The sequence below is a fragment of the Akebia trifoliata genome, chromosome 4, assembly GCF_017979445.1.
Source record: "Akebia trifoliata isolate Shusen 1 chromosome 4, ASM1797944v1, whole genome shotgun sequence".
NCBI lineage: Eukaryota > Viridiplantae > Streptophyta > Magnoliopsida > Ranunculales > Lardizabalaceae > Akebia > Akebia trifoliata.
The window spans coordinates 21,773,649-21,799,197 of NC_141378.1; the positions used below are offsets into that span (position 1 = coordinate 21,773,649).

The window sequence follows — 25,549 nt, forward strand, 5'->3', positions numbered from 1 at the left end:
AACAAGAAATTTAGTTAGAAACCCAATTTCAAACTTAAGGTCCAAAGATTTTTAGTGGAAAGAGACATCGACAAATTGTTGGACAACTTTGAAAATCAATAGAGACACAACGTGGAGTCCCTGTCAAAAATCATGACAATGAAATATTTTCTATTTTTATTCATGTTTTGTCTTAATATTTTATGTGATACTAATAAAAAATTAATAATATTCTGTAATACTTATTTTGGGTTAAATTTTATGTGAAATTTGAATTTTGTTTATATTATTGGACACTCATGTTAAGATCAATGTTAGACAAATAAACACGACTTTAGGACGAGGCTTACACGACCTTTACATTGTTTTGCAATATGTCAAACCAACTGAGTTATAGGTCTAAGCCATAATATTTCAATATGGTTTACTATATATTATTTGACAATTTTTGGATCCAATCCAATCCGATCCATCCACAACCTCAATGGAGAAATCAGAATGTCCAAAGATTACCTCCATAAAGCAAGATATGAGTTCTCATATATTATGAGATCAAATTTTAGGTTTGATCTAATCCATCGACAAATCTTGAAAGATAAATCATTATGTCCATATTATCCACCAATACTCCAACTTTGTACCGTGATTTTGATACTCGTCCAAAATCAAGAACACTAGAAAAGGGTCCTCTTAGCCTAGATAATCAAATATGAATCATCCATCACATTGACTGATTCGAGATTTGACAAAATTTGTTTGATATTTTGAAAATCTAGGTTGACTTAATGAAAATTCAGTATTTTTTTTGTTACAATTAGTATTTTGCCTAGATAATCAAATATGAATCATCCATCACATTGACTGATTCAAGATTTGAGAAAATTTGTCTGATATTTTGAAAATCTAAGCTGACTTAATGAAAATTCAGTAAATATTTTTTTGTTACAATTATTATTTTTTATATCATAAATAAGAAGATTAACATAATTTAATAAGATAACTCAGACGAGTCAACTTGGTCTTTGTGAAAAGTGGAAGGCGAAATTATAAAAGCACCCTAGAAATTAATAAGGGCAACTATATACTAAAGCTGAATTGTTTTGTCTTACATGAGTTAAAAGTTTTCGAATAACCTGATTTTTGATGAGGATTCTAATCCTATCAAAATGAGTTTAAGAATCATAAATCGTTCATTTTATTTGTAAATCAATTTTGATAGTGATGAGTTCGGATTGAACCGATTTTTGGTGAGGATAATCTTCTCACTATAAAGATCATTCTAGCAAAAATCAGTTCATTCCATAACTTTTATCTTCATATAAGACAACAATTCAGTTATGGTTGGATTGCCTTTATTAATTCGTGGGGTGCTTTTATAATTACTCACGATTTTCTTCATCGTCTGATGACAGAGAAAGGATTCTCTGTGAGAAAATGTTTTCGGATTTGTTGGTAATGGTTTCGCTTTGGTTGTGGCCGATACATCGGCTGTAAACAGCATTTTGGTTTACAAATCCAACGAAGGCAAGATCACGGTTGTTGGCTCTCACAAGCTCTTGGGCGCTTAGTGGTGAGAAAGGTGAAATTTATAGCAAATTTTAAATCTTGCAGAGCTCAATTTACGGAATATATATAAAAAGAACGTGGCGTTGTATCAGTTCCATAAAGGGATTCCATTGAAGACAGCTGCTGCTAATTTCACCCGAGGCGAACTTGCGAAAGTTATCATTTTTAGGGTTTTGTAGAAAATTTTGAAATTATTCGGTTTTGGATTTTGGCCAAATTAACCTTTCGTTATTTCCTCTCTTACATTCGTTCTCTTTAGGAAAATCTAACCAAAGGAACTGGTTCGGCTCGCCTCTCATGTTGGAACTAGATGAACCCTAAAGCAACAATGGAATCAAAATCTCATCTCCGTTCTTGTAGTCAACGAACCTTGAGACAACGGCCATACGAAAATCTCATTTCAACTCTTGAAGTAGATCAACCCTACTGAACACAAGGGCAACTCGTCGGCATCATCTCGTCTTCATCACAATCGAAGAATCCTACTGTAAGTCGAACTTACAGCAAATCGACTACCAAGAACTGTAAGTCGAATTTTATTGTACCATTAATTTCTCTTGTATTCAACAAACCCTAAACATTCGCTATTTTCTCTCACATTTTCTGAAATTATACTTCAATCCAATCTGGTTTTTATTTTGAATTCTTTCTACTAATTTTTTTCTCTCTTTAAATTGGGTGTATTTGGAGAGTTTCTGGATTTCTTAATCTTTGGCGTATTTGAAGTTTTTGATGTTTGGAGTTTTTTTTTTTTTCTATCTCTATTGAGGAACATTTCTACCTGCCAAGTAAAATAAACTGTAAAGTATGTATGATGCAATACACCAATATACCCCTTGAATTAAAAGGACAGCAAAAGCCCAAATGAAAAGCCATGTATAACATAATAGTAAGCAATGGAAAAGTTACTAAAACTAAATAATAGGGTTAATACCCTGAAAGGAAAGTATTGTTTAACTCAAAAACAATTTCTCAAATTTGTAGCCCCATCAGCAATAGAAAGGACTACAAGATAAAATTCCCTTATAAGGGACACCTCAGATGAATCCAATTCTTCCATAATTGGAAATGAAGCCTACCGAATAAATTAAAGTTAATAAAGCAGCATCGTGAGAAATGTTTCATATTAATTCTTGGCATCAGTTCTTGAATCTGTCACTTGAATCAATATTATCTAAATTTATATTGTTTGTTTATTGAGGAAGGTGCTCCTGATCAATTGACGAGATGGACATTGATAAGGTGCTCATTGTTTGTTTTTATGGTGGGAGAGTTAGCGAATGTGACTGGAGATTATATTGGAGGTATAAGTAGACTTGTACAAGTAGATAAGATGATAAAGTATCCAGATTTGTGTAGGAGATTTAGGGATACATTTGGTATAAAAGAAGATTTGGAGTTTAGGGTCATTTGTAGATACCCTATTACTGCAACGACTAGTTTTACTAAGTTGGACATAGTAGATGATGATTTGCTAGCAACTGTATTTTTGGTTGTACTAAATCTATGCACTTCATTTCCATTGAATTATATTGGGCCTTGTAAAAGTGGTTGAAGTGCACTTGACTGACTACCAAGACCAAAGCTATCAACATTTGCACTAATTCTTTGTGGATATCACTCAATTTCAACAAGAACTTAATTATAAAAAAAGAATATTCATAGGTGTAGGAATAAAAAATATTTGATCCTAGGGATTAGAGAAAATAACATCTCAATCCAATCCAAACTTGATTGAATGGATACAATGGGTCAAACCCATACCCCACCTGGTTCGGACTAAGGAATCCAATTCCTTCAAAGTTTCCAACCTAAGGAGGTTCGACCTCCTATTAGGGGTCGATCCCTTCAATGTTTCCAACTCAAGGAGGTTCGGCCTCCCCTTGGGAGCCGATCCCTTCAATGTTATCAACCTCTAAGAGGTTCGGCCCTCCTAGTAGGAGCCTACTCCTTCAATGTTTGCAACCTCAAGGAGGTTCGGCCTCCCCTTGGGAGTCGACCCCTTCAGTATGTTCAACCTCTAGAAGGTTCGGCCTCCCCTTTGTAGTTGGCCCCCTCATTGATTCCAACCACAAAGAGCTTTGATTCCTCCCTTGGGCACCGACCCCTTCACCACATTCATATCTCAAGGAGGTTCGGCTTCCCTTAGGAGTTAATCCCTTAACACAGTACAAGGATCAATCCTTTAAAGAGAGACAAGATCTCCATCAAACATTATAACTAATAGCTACCCGAGTAGCATCAAAGGGAAGAGTAAAGATATCGACAGAATAAACCTCAGGTACCTAATACGATTGAGTCAACTCGAGGATTTAAATAAACATCGAGTCAAATCAGCTGTAGAATAGTTAAAAAAGCCAAGAGAGTAGAGCTTCAAGGCCATTATGAGCCTAGATAGTGGTATATTAAAGTTATTATGAGGTGAGAAAGTGGCTCATAATGACATCATGAGTCATCAATGATAGACATCCTGGGAGGAGGTTACATACTCGAAGTAAATGAGTTAATTCTATAAATAGGGAGACTTCTCCCACCTCAAGGTAAGTGAAAAAAGACACAATACTACTCTGCTTTAAAAATCTCTTTTCCTTACTCTGCAATTTTTTCAAGTTCTAATTTGATCATTGGAGGCTCCTTGGTTGTCACACCGATGTCTTTTCAGGTAAGACTAACGGAGAAGACAACCAAAAAGTGGAAAATCAACACAAAATTTGAGGATCAATAATCGTCAACAATACAGATCTCGAGGAGAGTGGGAGATCCGATAAATCCCCCACAATAGCTACACCAAATTTCAACAGAATGTTCCTCAATGGAGGTAGATCAAAAACTCCAAATACTCCAAAGATTCAGAAATCCAGAAACTCTCCAAATACACCTAATTCAAAGAAAAAAATTAAATAGAAAGAATTTGAAGAAAAAAATCCAGATTGGATTGAAGTACAAAGTAGGCTATTTTTAATGCTTTAACTAAAAATAAGTTGTTAGCTCTAATAATACTTCCAACCATGATGAGAAAATACATCGAGTTTTTTTTTTTAAGGTAGAAAATGTTAGAGAAAATAGAAAATGGTTAGGGTTTGTCAAATACAAGAGAAATTAATGGTACAATAAAGTTTGACTTACGATTTGGTGGTCAGTTTGCTGTAATGGTCTTAGGATTCGTCGACTTCAAGAACGGAGAAGAGATTTTGATTTCATTGCTACTTTAGGGTTCATTGAGTTCGAACATAAGAGGTGCTCAAGAGAGGAGAGCTAAACCAATTCGTTTGGTTTTATTTTTCAAAAGAGAATGAATGTAAGAGAGGAAATAACGGAAGGGTAATTTGGTAAAAAATAGAGGGTTACTGTAGCCAACAGACCTTCTAGCAATTTACTTTGAAAAAGGCTTTATTTTCTTAACTTTCATACCTGCGACATTAGTAGCTAAAATGCCCTCGTATCAAATGGTATCAGAGTTGGCACCATGTCAACTATGGGCTCGGACCTAGTATGGTTTGCGGTTCCGTGGTCATCTTTCTAGAAATGGCTACCTAAAGATGCAGCCACCAGAAAAGGCTATATGAGGGTGCAACCTTCGTGGACAATGACAGAAAGTGTAGAGTTCGTATCAAATTGGCATCTTCTTCAATTTTGAAGACTCTAAACCACTTGGAACTCCAACTAGGTCCATCTTCAAAAACATAGTATGGGTTGCAGTTCCATGGTTTGAAGACTCAAGACCACTTTGAACTCCTACCAACCTCATCTTTAAAAACATAGTATGGGTTGCAGTTTTGCGGTCATTGTCCTGAAAATGGCTACCTAAAGATGCAGCCACATTTGAAGACAGAAACATAGTATGGGTTGTAGTTCCGTAGTCATTGTCCCGTAAATGGCTACCTAAAGATAATTCACTGAAAAAGGCTATCTGAGGGTGCAATCGTCCACGATGACGGTACAGACTATAGAGTTTGTATCAAATTGACATCTTGTTCAAATTTGAAGATTTTGACCCACTTTGCACTCCAACCAGCCCCATCTTCAAAAACATAGTATGGGTTGCAATTCCGGTGTCATCGTCCTTCAAATTTGAAGACTTCGAACCACTTTGAACTCCAACTAGCCCTGTCTTCAAAAAATGGTATGGGTTGCAATTTTGTGGTCGTCTTCCCGGAAAAACGTTATTTACAGATGCAACCACCGGAAAAGGTTATTTGAGGGTGCAATCGTCATTCGGAAATGGCTATCTAAAGATGCGGCCATAAAAAGGCTATTTGAGGGTGCAGCCGTCGTGGACTACGACACAGAGTGTAGAGTTTGTATCAAATTGACATCTTCAAATTTCAAGACTCCGAACCATTTTGAACTCCAACCAGTTCTATCTTCAAGTAAAATTATTTCATTTGTGTAGTTTTCATTAAAAAAATTAATAAAAATATGTTGAGCAAGACTAGTTAATGTAGGCTAGGTTGAGAAGTGGAGAAAATAACGTTTCCTTACTATTATAAATTAGCACAAACTTCAAAACTACATTTTCTTTGAAGAGAAATACTAAATACTAAATAAATAAGATTTAATAAATTCTCTATCACTAATAAGGTGGTAAGTCATCTCCTCCATGTCCACATTGATACTGATTAGAGCTACTGAAATCGTAACGACTAAATGTAGTGGAGGATCTACTTACTTGGGAATCACGATCCATTTTTCCTAAATTTTTTATCTTTTTATCGTGAAAATATTCACGTTCGATTAGATCGCTTATGGAATCAAGGTCTTTATCCATGAGACCCTTTTCTCCAACTTTTTATGATTATTTCAGCTTCTAACATCATACCATGGTATTGCAATCTTTCATCCTTATCCATTGAGTAAATCATTCATGTCTTGTCATTTATTATTTTTCCAAAGTTTCAAGTATTTTACGATTTTCCTCGAACATATTTGTAAGGAGTTGAGTCTTTTTAATTGCCAACCTCTCTTTCATATTTTCTTTCTTCCCATTGGGCGGCCAAACGATCAGCGTGTAATTTCAAATGACACTTTCTCATCTTTGTCCGCATTCAAATCAATGGATGATAGTGTTTCTAGATATTTGGATGTATGAGTTCCTATTTGAGACCCTTAAGAGTATTCAAATTAGTGTCGTTTGTGAATAACATCAATTCATTTGTCGACTTCCTTAAGGATTGGTCAGAAATTGACAAATAAGAATATATTTTTTTTCATTTGGATCTTGTGTGAATAAGATTTTAGCATTTGTTAACTACAAATAAAATAAAAGAAATCAATTTTTTTTAAAGAAGCCTAGACAACAAATCGTTATGCATTTCCTATATCTTCAAAATATATATACTTTCAATATCTAACTAAGAAGTATAGCTTTGATTAAAGTTTTTGAGTTGACGAATGCATCCTCAAAATTTGTTGATTGCCTTCATAATAATACTCATACGACATGACAGAAATTTGGGTGTTCGAGGTACATCATAATAGTTGGGCTTATGATTCTCGCAAATTTTATTAATACGCTCACATAATTTATCTTTTCTTTACTTGACACTAGATATAGGATCTTGAGATATCTCTAGTCATACAATACGTAAAATCTAATCTTCCTCAATTGTGAATGATTGACCACGAATCTTTGGTTTTTTACTAGAAGTACATTCAATCAAAAAAGGTAAATTTATGTTTAAATACACAAAACAAATATTTGTAAAAATAAGAAGAAAAATAGTTGTGATTTTGAAAAAAAAAATCCATTATTTATAGAAATTTTGTTGTGGATTGTGTTAATGAGTTCAACGATCAAAATGAATTGTATTTTGCATACACTGATTAGTATGAAAAGTTATGAGCTTGTTTACTTTTAGGGTTGATGGACAAAATTTGTGATAGATATCATGGACTGAGTGTTAGTACAAGTGTTTCATTCAATGGTAGAGATTAATTGTACATTTTTGCATCTAAGGGATGGTGTTTGTGGTTGATGGACAAAAATTGTGATAGATGTATTAGATGGAGTGTAAACACAAGTGTTTAATCTGATTGTGGAGATTAATTATATTTTTTGCATCCAAGGGTTGGTGTGGGAGGATAAGGTTTGTGATTCATGGGCTAAAATTATGATAGAATGTAAGAACAAGTGTATAATTCAATAGTGGATATTAATTGTACCTTTTTTATCCAAGATTTGGTGTGGGAGGATAAGGTTTGTGGTTGATAGAAAAAAATTGTGATTGATGTCTTGGATAGAGTGTAAAAACAAGTATTGAATCCAATTATGAAGATTAATTGTAATTTTATATCCAAGGGTTGGTGTGGGTCGGAGAGGATTTATGGCTGAGTTGATTTAAAAGATTTTTGAAAATCATTTCCATATTTAAACTTCCTATTTTTTTCCTTTAGAAATGTCAACAAACCATCAACTCCAGTTTATAATTTTTACATTACCCATATTTATTGGTTCATTCATAGTCATTTTGAACAATGAGTTTTAGAGCAGGTATATTCATCTACCATCTACTATCTTTAGATTTTGATAAAAAATATAGTTTTTATCACTTTTCTTTAATTATGCAGCATAAATGTAAGAGTGGGAGGAAGAAAAATACTATTAATTTGTTTATATCTGCCTCCAAGAATACTATCATAGTTCAATCTTTTGTAGAAGATTACAAATTGAAACGTAAAGGTTCAATTCCGAGACATATTGTAATACACCATGAAAGGAAGAAGATCATTAACTCATTTTTGACTTTAGAATGATTAATTTTTCGAGAATCCCACATGGACAATCTATTTGTGATTTCGAATATGTCGACGGCATTGTTTGAGACATAATCGAATTAATATACTTGTTCCTCTTACTCTTGTATTTCTGCTATATAATCAGGAAAATGTGGTAAAGAACTACCATGTTCATTAGAATCTAAAGATGGTAGATGTGATTAGCCTACTCTGAAAGTCATTATTCAAAATGACTACGAGTGAGTTAACAAATTTGGGTGATGCAAAAATAATGAATTAGAGTGGATGTTGTGTTGAACTTTATAAGGGTATGTTTGATTGTGTGGAAAATGATTTTCCATGGAAAAATGGATAAAGTTGGAAAATCAAATTCCATTGTTTGATTTCATCTATAAGATAAAACCATGTGAAAAAAATTGAGGGAGAAGAATAAGATGAGATAGAGGGTTGGGTAGGAGGAAGAGAAAGACGAAGAAGAAGAGGAAGAGAGGTGGGAGGTGGTTGATGACAGTAGCGAAGAAAATGGAAAGGGTGAATGTGATGCTGATTATGATGGTGGTGGGGAGAAGAAGAAATGAGGTTAGGATTTTGATTTGGAAATGGAAAATAGGGGTGAATTCATTTTTATGTGGTTTTATGGGAAAATGAAATCCACACTTTGTTGGATTTTTTTTTGAAGAGTGGAAAATCATTTTCCATCACAATCAAACGCATGGAAAATGACTTTTTTCATGAAATTTGGTTTTCCATGTGCAATCAAACATACCCTAAAATAAAAATACTACCATTCCCAAACGACATCGATATCAGTACTTTGAAGGGTCTCAAATAGGGACTTATGCATCAAAATCTCTAGGAACATCATCATCCATTGACTTGAATACAGATGAAGATAAGCAATCGTCATTCGAAGTACGTACTAATTCGTCTGGTCGTCCTATGGGAAGAAAGAAAACAAATGAAGAAGATGTTGACGACTGAAAAAGTCAACTCCTTGTTGGTATGTTAAAGGAAAATCGTAAAACCTTGAGAATTTGAAAAATGGATGAACGATTTGTTCAATTAGATAAGGATGTATTGCTTTGTCAAGTCATGATGTTATAAGTTGAAAATAATTGTAACAAATTAGAATTTCAACGTGAATAATAACAAAAAGATTTTTTGGAGAAAGACCTTAATTCAATAAGCGATCCAATTAAACGTGAATTTTTTCATGGTAGAAAAATAGAAATTTAGAAAAATAAATGATTCGTGATTTTTGAGTAGGTGGATCATTTGTTACCCTTAGTTATGACGGTTTCAATAGCTTTAATCAATATCAAGGTAGGTATGGAGGAGATTACTTACCACATTATTAATGCTGGCGAATTCAATAAACCTTATTTGTTTAGTATTTCTCTTCAAAAAAAGATGTAGTTTGCCCTAATTTTTAACATGCAAGATACTTCATTTTCTCCATCTCTTAACCTTAATATATTCATCTTGATATTAAACTTGCATTAACTAATCTTTCCTAATATATTTTTATTAATTTTTAATGAAAGATGTAAACATTAACTAGTTTTACATAAATAACCACTTGGACTAAATGGAACATCATAGTTTTCCTACAAAATAACCATTTGTTATCTCCATCTAAATTGTTTTGTTTTTTAGAGCTATCATTGGCACCCTGACTTTTACTTATCACACCCCAATTTTTTAAATTATTTATCACACCCCAATTAAATATTAAAATACACCACTCAAACATTACAAATATTTGGTTCAAGTCATTACCTCAACATTAAAAAGCATTCTAACACATTCAAACAACTTCAACAATTGTTTACAATTAGGATTAAGCTCATGTAAAATCCTAAATCCAACCAATCCTAAAAAAGATAGAGATTTTCTATTGACACTCCAACTTTTATTTATTCTCAACCGTTTACTTATTTTTTTACATGGGGTGTAATAAGTAAAGTTGGGGTGCCAATAGAAACTCTTGTTTATTTTTTTTAAGTGAATGAATAGTGTTTTTGAGAAGGGGCCGGTTGGAGTTCATATTGGTTTGGGAAGAAAAGTTTAGAGACATGGGTTGGTTATGCTCTTAGAGGCCAATTGGAGATGCTCTGAAATGCATCAAGATTTCAAGGGATTTGGTGTTAAATTTCACTTTTATGTTATTTAACCAATTTCTAACACATTGTCATATATAATTCCTTATTAAGCTTAATTTAAACAAGAGGCTATAGTTCTAAAACTCCTTTTTAAACTTGTATAACATTATATATATATAGTTCAGATCCAGAAAATTCAAAAAACAAATGATTTGTCTGTATGTAAGATCATTATATGGAATATTGCCGTTGTTAAGGGATCTGATTTTTGTTCTTACTTTTTCTGCAAATAATGTGGGGAGTCCTGAGATAAATTTTTCTTTCCAAAAGTTTTGGTTACAGTCAGTTCTAATCATTACTTTGGTGAGAAAGACATCTTTGTACCGTCGAAAATCATGGAGTTTTGGACATTTTAAATTGGTTAGAAGTTCAGAGGATCTATCTCTATATTGGTCTGGGTCTCCTATGAAATGTTTTATTATCGCATAGATTAGAGTATTGACTGCATCTCCTATATCCTGTCCTTGGTCATTCTTAATGGGTCTTCCATCTTCTATGATTTTGTTTTTTGTTAAAATAAAAGTTTTTTGGTCTTGTGTGATATAGTTATCCACCATCCTTTTAATTATCCTGTGAAATTTGAGACTAGTCTTTGGGCTATTTGGTGATTAGAGGCATATGGTTGGACTGCAGTAGAGACGATTGCCATTTCTTGTAGTAATGATAAGATGTATTCTGATAATCTATCGATATTCCATTCATGAAGGGATTTCCCATCATAGATTGATTGTGTCATCATACTTCTTTCTTCGTATTGTGTATCTATCGGGTTAGGCCTCTTGTGGTAATTAGGCATCATTGGTTATTGTACCTAGATAAATGAAGGGTTGTTGCCATGTTTATTTGGTTTTCTTGAAATTGTTGGGTAAGTTCTTGAAGTTCTGTTTCAGTCATTTAAGAGGTTTCTACTTCTGAACTTGTTTCTGATTCTGGACTATCTGAATTCTTGAGCTGTCTTTGATTTAGAACTGTGATTTCTTTTCCTTTTCCTAAATTTAATTTAGCAAGTTTATTATTTATTTCTTGTAACATTTCTTGTTCATCTAGAATATTTATTCTTAAATTTTTTTGTATTTCATAAGGGATAAAAATAGGAACTTTGTTTTCTTGATAAGTCATTGTTTTTGTTGAGTTTTCAGGGACTTGAGGTTTTGTACAAAGGTTTTCTATTCTTATTAATTGGTCTCCAAGAGAGGTGAGGTACTTGTTAGTATAATTGTTTTGTTTCATTATGTTATCGAGATCTTTTGATTCTTTGTTTAAGTCTTTAAATTCTACTGATTTATAAGGGAAACCTATGACTATGTATTTATGAACAGAGATTACTATTTCATTTATTGGAGGTGGATGAATGGATTCTATTTGTCCTATTCTTGGAACATCCCAAAGGTTTGATTTTATGACATTTATATGTTTACCTTTAAAGGGTTTCTTGAAATAACTATAATACCAATCAAAAAATGGTATTTCTATTTTATTTTTGTTTAAATGATCATAATTCCAGACCTGTTCTTGATATTTTTCTGACTTATCTTCAAAATCTTCCCTAAACTGTGATAAGACATATTCTAACTTTATTTTTGGTATGTTAGGTTGGAATTCCTGTTTTTCTATTACATGTATTTGGGGGGAATCATCTTGCATTTGTGACTGTGAAGGAGATGAATTAGGAGAATGTTGGGTAAAAAGTCATTTTTCTAGGGTCTTGGTAATACGGTATTGGGATTGTCTCATCTTTAGCACCCTTAAGTTTTAATTCTCTACTTGTAGAAGCCCTACTTGTGGATATTATCCTGGGGCTAAGCCATATTGTAGGGATATTGTGGTTACTGAACTGGCCTCATCTGTTAATATTATTGATTCTTAAAAGAAGGAAAATTAATTTCAATATTTCCATCTGGATATTGTATAATTGATTCAGGTTCTTTGTTTTCTGGTATTTGTGGTTGTCTTTCTCCTGTTAAATTCCACGTTATTGGTAGTTGAACTTCATTCCAAGAGATTCTTTTTTGGACTAATTTGTTTAATTTATAAATATTACTTTGTAAGAGTAATGTTTCTCCTTCTAGAGAAGTTTTGGATAAAGCACCTGGATTTATTGTCGTTTGCATAGTTTTGTAGACTATTCTGAATACTAAGGTTAATGGTTGTGATCCTGGTATCATATTGTATACTGAAGTTTGGATATTTAAACTTAAGACTTTCATTATTCCTGGGTCTGTTAGTGCTACTGTAAAATTGGGAAAGCTGTCAAAATAAATAGGTCCATCATAGAGACTTGATTCAACTAGTCCTAATGGGGAATTTGAGAAAATTAAGTGTCTTTTATCTCTTAGGCATAATAAGACTGAGGCTTTTAAACCTATTCTAGTTAAAGGTTTAATACCTACTTGAACTAGTCCTATATGAAGAAACTTGTGTTTTTGCCGATGTTTCATAATTGAATCTTTTGAAAATAATTCAACAGTTTGATGTTTTAATAGTAATGGAATTGTCTGTTCACAGACTTTTATGGTGTAATCTGTTTTTGTTATAAAGTTTACTTTTTTATATATATTTTTTATGGGTACCATTGGTATATTTCAGTTATATAAACTTGTTTCTATATCAACAATAGAATTTTCTTCCATATTTAAGACATCTAGATTTTCTGGATCTGAACTATGCCTTCCAGAGACAAATTTAATTAAGGAATTCATATTAAACTATGTGCTAGATAATCTTCCGGACTGTCAACGGTTTACTCCTGGAATTTGGCTTATTTTGTCCTGAAGGGATACCCGACTTGGGTCAGACGAAGATTCTGGCAGATAGTTTATTAATCTTTCCTTCAGTAAATTTACTTTGTAAAACAATGGCTCTGATACCATTTTATTCAGAATCTTAAATTTAAAATATAAATCCTTTCCGTTGTTATTTTGATAAAAATCTTACCCAATGATTTCTTTATTCAAATCTTAATTTAGAAACTAGATTAAACTCTTGTCTAGTTTCTACTAATAAAAAATGGTTATCCCAATAATTTTGATCTCTAGGTCTGTCTTGTTCTGAATATGAAAGTTCTATAGTAATTAAATCTGCTAAATATACTCTAAGCAATTGATATCGCTCTTCAATATTGAAATTATATCTAGACATGAAATTGAAATTTTAAAACTTCGATAAATAAAACTTATCACAAATTGTACAAAACACCATTACAAGAAAGATAAAAAGAAATTACCTAAGTAATTCTTTGACTTTTGAAGGTTGGTTTTGATAGTCGGAATGGGAAGATAGAATGGATGGTTTTATAACAGAGGGTTGAGAATGAAAGTTTGTTTTAGGATGAAAGATTGAGAATGAGAGGTTGTTTTAGGATGAAGAATTGAGAGAAGATTGATTGAGGATGTAGGATTGGGAATACTCAATGTCCTCCTCCTGAAGTTTCTATCTCTTTTTAAAGGTTACGGATTTGAAATTGGAATTTTGGAATCCGAACAGTGTTGGGACAGGTGGTTGATTTCTGAGGAGATGGAAGTTTCACGAGCATACTATTATGGGTAAGGAGATAATGATGATTGTCTTATTGGAACAGCTGGCTGGTTAAAGGAAACGGATAATTGAAGGTAAAACTCTTTTGAGAAGAGGATAAGATTTTGTTTGAAACAGGTAGTGACAGGTGGCTGAATAAAAGGGAATGGAAAAGAACTACTTGGTGACCCCTATTAAAGAAGAATCTTTAACAGCACATGAGCGGTTGTCTTTAGGTGGTTTCTCACTAAAGATTGATCTTTATCTATTACAAGACTTGAAATTATACAAAACTGTGGCTAGTGCCTTACAGTTCACATTATTTAACTTTAAACATTACAATTTACTAGACACCGGATTTTCTAGTTGATTTGATTTTTCAAGTTATTGATTCTGATAATGACAAGGAGGAAGAATCCCCTCACAGTCATCTTTGTTGAGTAAAGTGAAGTCTTCGTGATTATCTGGTTCTTCTTTTTCATCAACTTGAGATAAGACTTCCAACAAATGTTTACGCATTTCTGCTTTGGTAGTAGCACCTGCTAATCTGGATTGGATCTGTGACTTAAATAATGGAAATTCTGAAGAACTTGGTGCAGTGATTCTTGATTGTTGCGGATGATTGTGGAGCTACATGTTGTAACACCTGCTTTGGTGGCTTTCTCAAATCGTAAGTTTGCCCACCATTTTACCTTGAATTTCCTTGCTAAAAATGGTTTGGTTGGAGTTGAGATATAGTTCCTAATAGTATTCCCAACAAGAAATCCATGCTAGGGAAAATTGTGCAAAAAAAATTAACAAGTTTGGAATTTTTAACAAATTGTTTGGAGCCGAGAAATTCTAAATAAAAAACTGGAATCTTCATGAACTGATACTGGTAGAATCGCCAGGATTGGTCCATATTGGGTCCACCATTCAGTGAACCAATTAGGAAATTGAACCTTGATTTGATCATTGAACAAAAAAAATCATGAGTGGTTATATTGTTCATTTTGAAATGTAAAAGTATTAAACCAAGCTTTTTGGTAATCCCAATAATTGTAGAATTGGGGATTGAATGTCTGGGAGAACCTTTCATGGTATTTGGGTTTATCCCCAAGTAGTGAGGGTAAGAACTTTTAAAATCTGACACTTGGAATAAGAAATTTTATTGGGGTCATTTTTGTCTGGAACATGGGTAATAAGGGTAGAATCTGTATCAACTAGAATAAATTTATAAAACCTTTGAGTTTTTGTTGGAATTGAGGCAGATGAACTGGTTTGGTTTTATAAAGATAGATTGAGCAAAGGTTTTTTGACATGATTTCTCTAGTTCAGGTTTTACTGTCATTATTGGAATTAAATTAGGTTTGTAGATATACTAAGGTTTCAAGGAAAAAGTAGGAATATGTTCAGTGTCTGATGGACTCTGGGAAGAAGAACCTGTTATTGTTTGGGCATAAGATTTTACTGGACTAGTGGTGCCTAATACTGAATTTATTTGAAAGGTTACTGAGTGAGCCAAATTGTGAGGGATTAACTGGAATTGCTTTAGGAACTGGAGGTGGCATAGCATAAGAGCTTTTGAACTTGGGTTTTGATGGGAAGGATTATCTGTCATCTTTTTTACCTTGTAAAAATTCTCTGGTAAGAAAATCTGGGATAGAGTTAGCTTCTCCTTTTATATATTCTATTTTGAAATAAAAAATTGGTAGTATAGCTTGCCATCTGGCGAAAATATGTTTTGAAGCAATATTTTAACATCCTTTTCTAAAACAAATTTTGTTGACTTACAGTCTATTCGTAAAAGAAATTCTTGATTTAATAAATCTTCTTGGAACTTTGAAATACAAATAACTATTGATAAAATCTCCTTTTTTACTGTTGAATATTTTTGTTGGGTTGGGTTCCAAGCTCCATAAGTAAACCTGATTAGTTGTTCTTGTTTATCTTTTTCTTGTTTCAATATTCCTCCATATCTTAGGTCACTTGCATCCCGTTTCTACTATTTTTATTAATTTGGGATCTGGAATATTCAAGCAAGGAATTTCTTGTAATCTTAATTTTAATTGTTTAACTGCCTCTGTATGAACTGTTGTCCATTCTGGAGTCTTTTTTCTTAATCTTTGAAATAATGGTTTAGTTATAATATGAAAATTTTGATAAAAATCTTTTATATAGTTAAGACTGCCTAAAAACCTTTGTAATTATTTTTTATCTTTTATTTCATCAAGAAATTTGTTTGCGAATTGTAATGACCTGTCTATAGGAATTATTGTTCCATTTACTATATTGTGTCCTAGGAATCTTATTTGGGTTTGAAATAATACTATGTTTGGTGCTGAGACTACTAAGCCGTGAAACTTGATTGTGTTAATAAAGATTTCCAAGTGATTCTAATGTTGTTCTATGGATTTGGAATATATTAAAACATCGTCTATATATACTATTATGAATTTTGAAATTTGGTTGAAGATGTCATTCATAATTTTTTGAAATTCACTTGGAGCATTTTTGAGTCTAAACGACATTACATTCCATTCATAATGACCAAATGGTACTGTGAAGGCAGTTTTATATCTTTCTTTTTCTGCTACTTGTATTTGCCAAAATCCTGATTTCATATCAAATTTTGAAAATATTGTTGCTTCATATAATCTGTTTACGAGGTCCTTTTTATTTGGGATTGAGTACCTAATCCATCTGATAGCATCATTTAGAGGTTTATAATTTATTACTAGCCTGGGAGCTCCTCTCTCTATTTCTGAATGCTTTTGAACATAAAATGCTGAACAACTCCAAGGAGAATTACTGGGTCTTATTAAGTTTTTCTCTAATAGGTCTTGTATTTCTTTTTTGCAATATTCTAAAGTCTCTTTATTCATTTGAATTGGTCTGGCTTTAGTTTTAATAGTCTTTTCATCAAAATCTGGTTCATAAGGAAGACTAATCTCATGTTTTTTTCTGTGCCAAAAGGCATTGGGTAAATTAGAACAAACTTCCTTTTCTAATTTTCTTTAAACTTCTGGATTTTGATCTTGAGGTTTGAGTCATTTAACTGTTCTTCAATTTTTAAAAAGTTTACTTCTTGTTTCAGGAATTTTAATTGTTTTTCCTTCTTGGTTACTATGTTAATAGTATTCTTAATGGCTTTGTTCTGGATTATGTCTAATTCTCTTTCTTGGGGTTCTTGTATGAATTTAAAGTGTATTTCTTGTTCTAAGAGTTTACATTTAAGACCAGTATGGTCTATTGTGAAAGGTTGTATTAAGGCTAAGAATGGTGTTCCTAGGATTACCAGTTTTGTTAAATTTTTTACTAAGATTGAATGGATATTTATACATATGCCTTGATTACAGACATGTACATCTGAGAGTTTGTATTTTATTTTTAAACTTGATCCATCTGCAGTAGATATTCCTTCTGTAGTTTTTTCTAAGTATTTGGTTGGTATAATACCTTCTTGTATACAGTTTAAATCTGCTCCTGAGTCGACTAGGGTTACAATTGTTATCATGAATTCTTTGTTAACAACTAGTTGGATATTGATAAACCATTTTTGGTATTGAATTCTGTTTATCATATGAATATAATTTTCTTCTTCTTCTTCTTCTAAGACTTCTTTCTGTTTATGACTGTTAAAGTTTAATATATCAATTTGTTCTTGTTGTCCTTTACTTATTATGTTTAGTCTTTTAATTTCTTCTTTTACTTGGTTTATTTCTCTTTGTAAGTCTTGGATCGTTGTTTCTTTTCCTTTTGTTTTATCAAACTTCTTGAATATTTAAGATCATGAGTAGAATGGTATTAGAGCCATTGTTTTACAAAGCAAATTTACTGAAGGAAAGATTAATAAACTATCTGCCAGAATCTTCGTCTGACCCAAGTCGTGTATCCCTTCAGGGGACAAATGAGCCAAATTCCGGGAGTAAACCGTTGACAGTCCGGAAGATTATCTAGCACATGGTTTAATATGATGCCTTAATTAAATTTGTCTCTGGAAGACATAGTTTAGATCCAGAAAACCCAGATGTCTTAAATATGGAAGAAAATTCTATTGTTGATTGAAACAACGAATAGGGTTTAGATTTTAAATTTAAGATCCTGAGTAGAATGGTATCAGGTCCATTGTTTTACAAAGCAAATTTACTGAAGGAAAGATTAATAAACTATCTGCCAGAATCTTCGTCTGACCCAAGTCGCGTATCCCTTCAAGGCCAAATGAGCCAAATTCCGGGAGTAAACCGTTGACAGTCCGGAAGATTATCTAGCACATAGTTTAATATGAATTCCTTAATTAAATTTATCTCTGGAAGGCATAGTTCAGATCCAGAAAATCCAGATGTCTTAAATATGAAAGAAAATTCTATTGTTGATATAAAAACAAGTTTACATAACTGGAATAAACCAATGGTACCCATAAAAAATATATATAAAAAAGTAAACTTTAAAACAAAAACAGATTATACCATAAAAGTCTGTGAACAGACAATTCCATTACTATCAGAACATCAAACTGTTGAATTATTTTCAAAAGATTCAATTATGACACATCAGCAAAAATACAAGTTTCTTCATATAGGACTAGTTCAAGTAGGTATTAAACCTTTAACTAGAATAAGTTTAAAAGTCTCAGTCTTATTATGCCTAAGAGATAAAAGACACTTAATTTTCTCAGATTCCCTATTAGGACTAGTTGAATCAAGTCTTTGTGATGGACCTATTTATTTTGATAATTTTCCTAATTTTACAGTAGCACTAACAGACCTAGGAATAATGAAAGTCTTAAGTTTAAATATCCAAACTTCAGGATACAATATGATACCAAGATCACAACCATTAGCCTTAGTATTCAGAATAGTTACAAAACGATGCAAATGACAATAAATCCAGGAGCTTTATCCAAAACTTCTCTAGAAGGAGAAACATTACTCTTACAAAGTAATATTTATAAATCAAACAAATTAGTCCCAAAAAGAATCTCCTGGAATGAAGTTCAACTACCAACAACATGGAATATATATATATATATATCAATTTGCAGAAAAGTCAGATCTTTGGGGTTGGGTTGTTGATGATCTCCCGATGTTAGCAACTATCTTGGGGTGCTCTAATGATAATCTCCCATCATCCTATTTGGGTCTCCCTCTAGGAACAACGTATAGCAGTAAGAGTATTTGAGACAGGATTGTCGATAGAATGGAAAAGAAGTTGAGCTTGTGGAAAACAAGATATCTTTCAAAAGAGGGTAAGATGACTTTGATCAAAAGCACACTGTCTAGCAGTCCAATCTATTTCCTTTCCCTTTTCTCAATGCCTAAGTCGGTAGAGATTCGCTTGTGGAATGATAAGAGTGAAGGAAAAAAGTATCATTTGGATAATTGGAAGTTGAAGTGTACCCCTAAGAGAGATGGAGGTATAGGGATTCGAGGTCTTAGGCTTACAAATAGAGCTCTATTAGGCAAATGGCTTTGGAGGTACGGGGTAGAGAGGGATAGTTTGTGGAGGAGAGTTGTTACTGCTAAGTATGGTAAAAAAAGGTTAGGGTGGTATAGTGGGGAAGCCAAGGGGTCTTATGGTGTTTGGAAAGGTATTCTCAAGGTTGTAGATGATTTTACAAGAGAGATCGGTTTCAGAGTAGGTTTAAGGGACAAGGTGAGGTTTTGGGAAGATAGGTGGTGCGGTCATTAAACTCTATCAACTCAATACCCATCTTTGTACGCTTGTTCTCTTAAAAGGAATTGCATGATTGAGTATTGTCTGATTCGTAATGATATCACTTTTTCTTGGGATCTAGGTTTTAGGAGAAATTTCAATGATTGAGAGTTAACCGAGGTAACATCTCTTCTAAATCTCTTGAATGGAGTCGAAATCAGGGAGAATGATCAGGATAGGAGGGAATGGGTTAAGACGAAGGATAGGAGATTCACTGTTCGCCCCTTTTACAAAGTCATTCTTCCAAGGTCGGAGAACTCTTTTCCGGTATCTTTTATTTGGTCTTCTCTTATCCCTTTTAAAATTTTCTTCTTTGTTTTGCTTGCCTCCTTAGGGAGGATTCTTACTTTGGATAACTTGATTTCTCGTGGGTGGATCACTCCTAATTTTTATCCTCTTTGTAAGAGCGATGGAGAGTCTATGGATCACACCCTACTTCACTGTTCTTTCTCCCAAGGTATTTGGTCGTCTTTCATATCTTTGTTTCATATGTGTTGGGTTTTCTTGAAAAACTTCTTTTTGATATTAGAAGGCTGGGCTTTCAACGTCTTCTCTCATAGAAAAAAGCACCTTTGGGCTATCCTTCCTTCGGCCATGGCTTGAGGTCTTTGAAAAGAGAGAAACAACAGGGTGTTCAAAACTAAGGAGAACAATTCACATACGGTGTACATGGAGATTTTAGGGTTACTGTTTTTTTGGATGAAGTTAAGCAAGGACTTCTCCGGATTTTCGTTTGAGGACTTTGTTTTTAGATGGGATAGCTTATGTAACTAGCACGCTCTTGTTTTTGTCTTTCCTGTTTTTGCTTTCTTTCTCGAAGGCTCTCTCGGCCCCTTTTGTACTATCTTTCTTTTGATATTTATAAAATCTTTATACTTATCAATATATATGTATGCTAACTTGTCTAAAGGTATATGATATCTCATAATCCAGTATTGTTCTTATAATTACCATATAATACTTCATATCCGTATCAATACTTCATAGAGAGGTCATTGGCATTTGTACCCATATCAATACTTCATGTTGAGTCCATGAATCCTATTTTTCGGGGTTTGCCCAATCTAATACTTCATATCCGTATCAAAATCTGACACTGGCATTTGTACCCATAGCCATGCAACATAGTGGATGGGGTTGGAACATGCTGGATCTATTTGAATTGGAGATGAGTTGTTAGATTCCCATTATGTTTTTTTTTCTTTTTTGGTTAGATTCCCATTATGTTGTAATAGCTAGAGAGGTCTTCAAATGGTCTTTCATGTTGGAAATGCTTTTTTTTTTTTCTTTTCTGATTACAGGGTGTGTGGCCCTAGGCCCGACTAAGGGGTGAGGCAACTGGCCTCTTAGAGCACCTTGCTCGAATCCCCCGGGTGCCCCACAAACCACACATATCCAGGCAAGACGGGATAAATCCCTGTGGGTTGCCAACGAGAAGGCTTGAACTCAAGACCTCTCCCCTTTTGGGAGGAGGCCCTGGCCACTATGCCCAACACTCGTTGGTTAGTGTTGGATTTGCTTCAAGAATATCTTTTTAATGATGTTGATGTTAGAGGCTGAACTAGTAAACATTTATTATTGGAAGCTTGGGTGTTTTTGGTTTGTAAGTTGTGGACTAATATATGGGTAACTCGACAAGTACCGTTGTATGGATCACCACATGAAGAAGTCACAGAAACTTTTATTAATGCAACACATCATCTCTAAGATATGTCTAATGCATGCTGATACTTCTCCAGTTTGTTTCTAATTTCAGAATGAAGGAAGGAAAGTGCTTTTCATTTGTTTGATCCAAACTTTGGATATTTCATCCTGTGAATCTTTTAGATGTTTGTTTGCTTATATATGAGATTGACACTCTTTAAACCCTGTATATAATATTGGATATGTTACTTGGAATTCTCCATAGATTAGTTGGTTGATATAACTTTTAGGTTATGGGTTCAAGTTCAGCTATCCCAAGTAGTGAATATCATGCTTGACATACATAGACAACATATTGCTTACTTTCGATAATTTGGTGGCTAACTTTGAAGAAATGGTGTCAGAGGTACTCACTTGGTCACCTAGGCGAGAACCCAAACTTGGTGCCTAGTCCAACCCAGTAATTTTTCTCTTTTGATAAATAAAGGATTTTATTAATGGTGATTGAGAGGATGTACCCATGGAACAAGGAAAACAACGCATGGTGGAGGGACAAGAGCCTCCATTAACTCTTGTGGGCCTGCATTCATATAAAAATGCTTGATTTCATATTCCTTATGAATGTCAACATGGTGGTTACTTTCTGATAACTTGATGGTTAACTTTCAAGAAGCGTTGTTAAAGGAGATCACTCGATCACCTCGGTAAGAACCCAAAGTTGGTGCCTAGGCCAACCCAATAACAGAACCGACTCTTGGAAATGCCCTAAATGGATTGTAGGGAAAGAATAAAGATTATAGGCGGGTGCATGGATGTCTAAGGTTTGGAAAAGGAATGATATGGGGTTATAGTACATTATTACTTGAGTTTCCATGTCATTTTATCTGATTTTAACAACTGTGCACTTTAAAATAAAGAAAAATATCTATTGACATTTTGGAGTGGATTTAATAAAACTTGGATATATTTTTTTTCTTCTGAAAAGGAATAAACTTTCAGTATGCAAGTAATCTAAGGTTATCACTGGGGAAATTTAATTATAAGCATAGGTTAGTGGTTGTGTATGTTTGTATTAAAAAGTGTATGTGAGAACCATTGAAAGTAAAATGCGCCCGGGATATGGTAGTGGATTATAACCGGAAAAAGATAGTTTCCTCTATAAAAAAAATTGATGAAGGAAGGAAAATAAAACATGAATTTGGAAACTACCATTAGTTTAGAGCAGAGTTACAGAACTGTAGGAAGCTTTGGATAAGAGGACGATGGGACAGGCTTTAGGCCTAGATTTAATTGGAAATTTCCAAAAGGAATTTCGGGGAGATTATGTCGTGCTGGCTAACTAAGTTGTTTAACAAGATTTTTGAGATTAGAAAATGTTTGATGAATGGAAGAGAAGTACTATGCTAATTATTTATTAAGGACAAGAGAGATGTGCAAAGTTGCTATAAAAATCATGGATAAAAACTAAGGAGTTGCTACGTGAAATTATGGGAGAGAATTATGGATAAATGGTTAAGACAAAGAACAACGATACGGGAGCACCAATTTTACTTCCTGTTAGGGATATTTCAATACAATCGAAACTATTTCTCATTCGGAAGAGAAGTTTGGAGAAAAGAGGAAGAATCTACTCATATTATTTAATGATGTAGAAATAAAATGTGATCAAATAAGTTGAGAGTTAATTTGGTTGGTATGTTTAGTGATAACTTACGTGATAAAAGTTGGCAATGAGACAAGTGAATTTCCAGTTTTAGTAGGGTTGCACTAGGGATTAACCTAGGTCTGTACTTTGTTGCACTTGTTATAGTTGGAATAACCACATGTATTTGATGGAAGATCTTGGTGTAATTTTCTTGCAGATGATGTAGTGTTTGTCAATTAATTAGGAGAGGAAGTAAATGTAACACTAGAGTTACAGATTTTTTATACCTTGAAACTTAAGATTTGAATGTCAAGTATTACATAGATAAAAAATTTCCGTGCAAACAAGACCATTGGCCTTTCTAGTTCCTCACTGGCCTTTCTAGGTCTAAACACTGTTGGCTTTAGCAAACCAGATTACAAGACCATCATTTTACGTTTTTATGTTTCTTGTCATTTGATCTCCTGTGCTACTGGGCTTGAGCAAACAAGACATAATATAGCTCTAAACACCATTTCCTTGAGAAAATAAGACATCATCGTTAATTTTTGTCTCTATGATTGATATCTGACGTTGCCAAATACTTGAAAATCCTGGTTTTCAGAATCCAAACTTGTGTCAACATTCTTCTAGCCGGTTATGACGAGGAGACCGGACCATCTCTCTACTACATCGACTACATTGCTACCCTTCACAAGATCGAGAAGGGAGCGTTTGGTTACGGGTCTTATTTCTCTCTCCATGATAGACAGACACTACCATAGTGGGATGTCTGGAAGCAGTCGATCTAGTTGATAAATGCATAATTGAGTTCCGATCTAGGCTTGTTGTTGCTCCACCAAATTTTATGATCAAAATTGTTGACAAAGATGGGGCGATGGAGTATGTTTGGTGTGAGTCCATCAAAGATACCGGTGCTCCTACATTCTGAGTTTCTTCATTGTTTCATTCAGATTTTCAAAATACACATTTTACTCCCCTTTTCTTCTATCCAAATGTGCCCATTTGAGACTTTTTTTTTTATCTGTGTTGATGGACACCATAACTCTTTTTATTTACTTATGGTGCCTTGTATTGTGAGATTGTCATTGCAGTATCATTGATTGGGGTTGAACAAGGAACTCCCCATTTCTTTTACTTCATTTTCATTGAGATTCAGATGAATTGTGTTCGTCTAGGAATTTTTTTTTTTTTTGAAGGAACCCTCTCCATTGGATTGCACGTTGCATTTCCAAGGAGTCATTCCAAATTTTGGCAGAAATGTAGGGGTGTGAAATAAATTCAAAATGCCACGTGACTTATAACGAGGAGGGTTCCTTCAAAATTTTGAAGCGGCCTTCCTGCTTCAAAGTCCAACTCGTTCATCCTACCAGTTCGTTTTTTTTTTTTTCGTTTGTTTATGTAATCAAATGTGGGCCCATGGAATATTGGTTCTAATGTAGGGCTGCAACTTGGGTAGGCAAAACCCGAACCTGCTGATTTGAATCTGACCTTAGGTCATGTCTAGGCATAGTTGTCATGGTTTCGGCCTTAGGTACAGGCAACAACAAAAAATGCAATCAAATCGAGTTGGGTGCAGGCGTAGAAATCGGCCTACCTGATTTGCCCGAACTCGAACTTAATATGATTATAATTTAAAAAATATTTCCTATCTTTTCACACTTGTAATTCATATTTCAATATGTACTCTTTTGTTTATCTATGTATCAAAACTAATGTATGATTATTTTCATTCGATAAATAATTGTTTTGTTATTAATGTTTTGTTTTAAATGTAATTGTATATTTTCATACAAATATTATAACTTAAAAAGTTTTTTTTTTTTTTTCTTGAAAATTAGGATTATTAATAATAAAAAATTTATTATTTTTGTTAATCTTATTTTTTTTCTTCTCTATTTAAATTTTCTTATAATTTTATGAATAATGCTGAAGTGACCTTAGGCTGGAACCTCATATCACAATTCTTGATGTGAAACTGTATGGTAATCATAGATGCTTTTCATCAAGATACAAGTGGAAAAGCATCTATGGTTACTATCCACTTTCACTTCAAGAAGTGCAATATGAGGTTCCAGCTCGAGGTCACTCAACCAAACCTCTAATTTTACTTATATAAACTTTTGGAACACATTTTTAGAAAAAGTAATTGTAAATTTAAACTTCCTTCACACATCACTTATCTTTATATAAACCCTTGCAAATATTAAATTAACCCAACTTAGTTAGGATTTGAATTGAGCATTTCATGCTCGAGGTTGGGTTGGGCAAGAGTGCGGGTTGGTGTTTGTCAAGTCTGGGTTGATCCCTAACCCGGCCGAACCCGATCGAGTTGCAGCCCTAGTCTAATAGTCTAATTGTTGTGCATAGTTAAAGAAGGGGAATGCATTCTGGCATATGAAAAGTATTTGATTGGAAAAAAAATGCCCGTGGGCAGACCTGATCCTGGGTCTTACTTTTGGAAGCCCAATCGATTTGAGGTTGATCAGCCCGGCCCGACCATATTAAGCCGTGTAGAGAATTATCTCAGCAACCATGACATATACATGCATTCAGTGCTAATGATCATGCAAGCCTTTAAGGTGGAGGCATTTACAATTGTGTGGTCTAA

At 33.6% G+C, this 25,549-nt stretch overlaps 1 long non-coding RNA gene across 1 annotated transcript; it reads left to right on the top strand.

Annotated features, from left to right (window-relative positions):
• The first annotated feature begins 1,299 nt into the window (after window positions 1-1,299).
• On the top strand, window positions 1,300-24,080 carry LOC147404474 (uncharacterized). The gene is made up of 5 exons (XR_015177790.1): window positions 1,300-1,558; window positions 1,805-2,069; window positions 11,582-11,637; window positions 11,762-11,831; window positions 23,543-24,080. It is a non-coding gene; the product is annotated as an uncharacterized LOC147404474 (long non-coding RNA).
• Window positions 24,081-25,549: the final 1,469 nt, after the last annotated feature.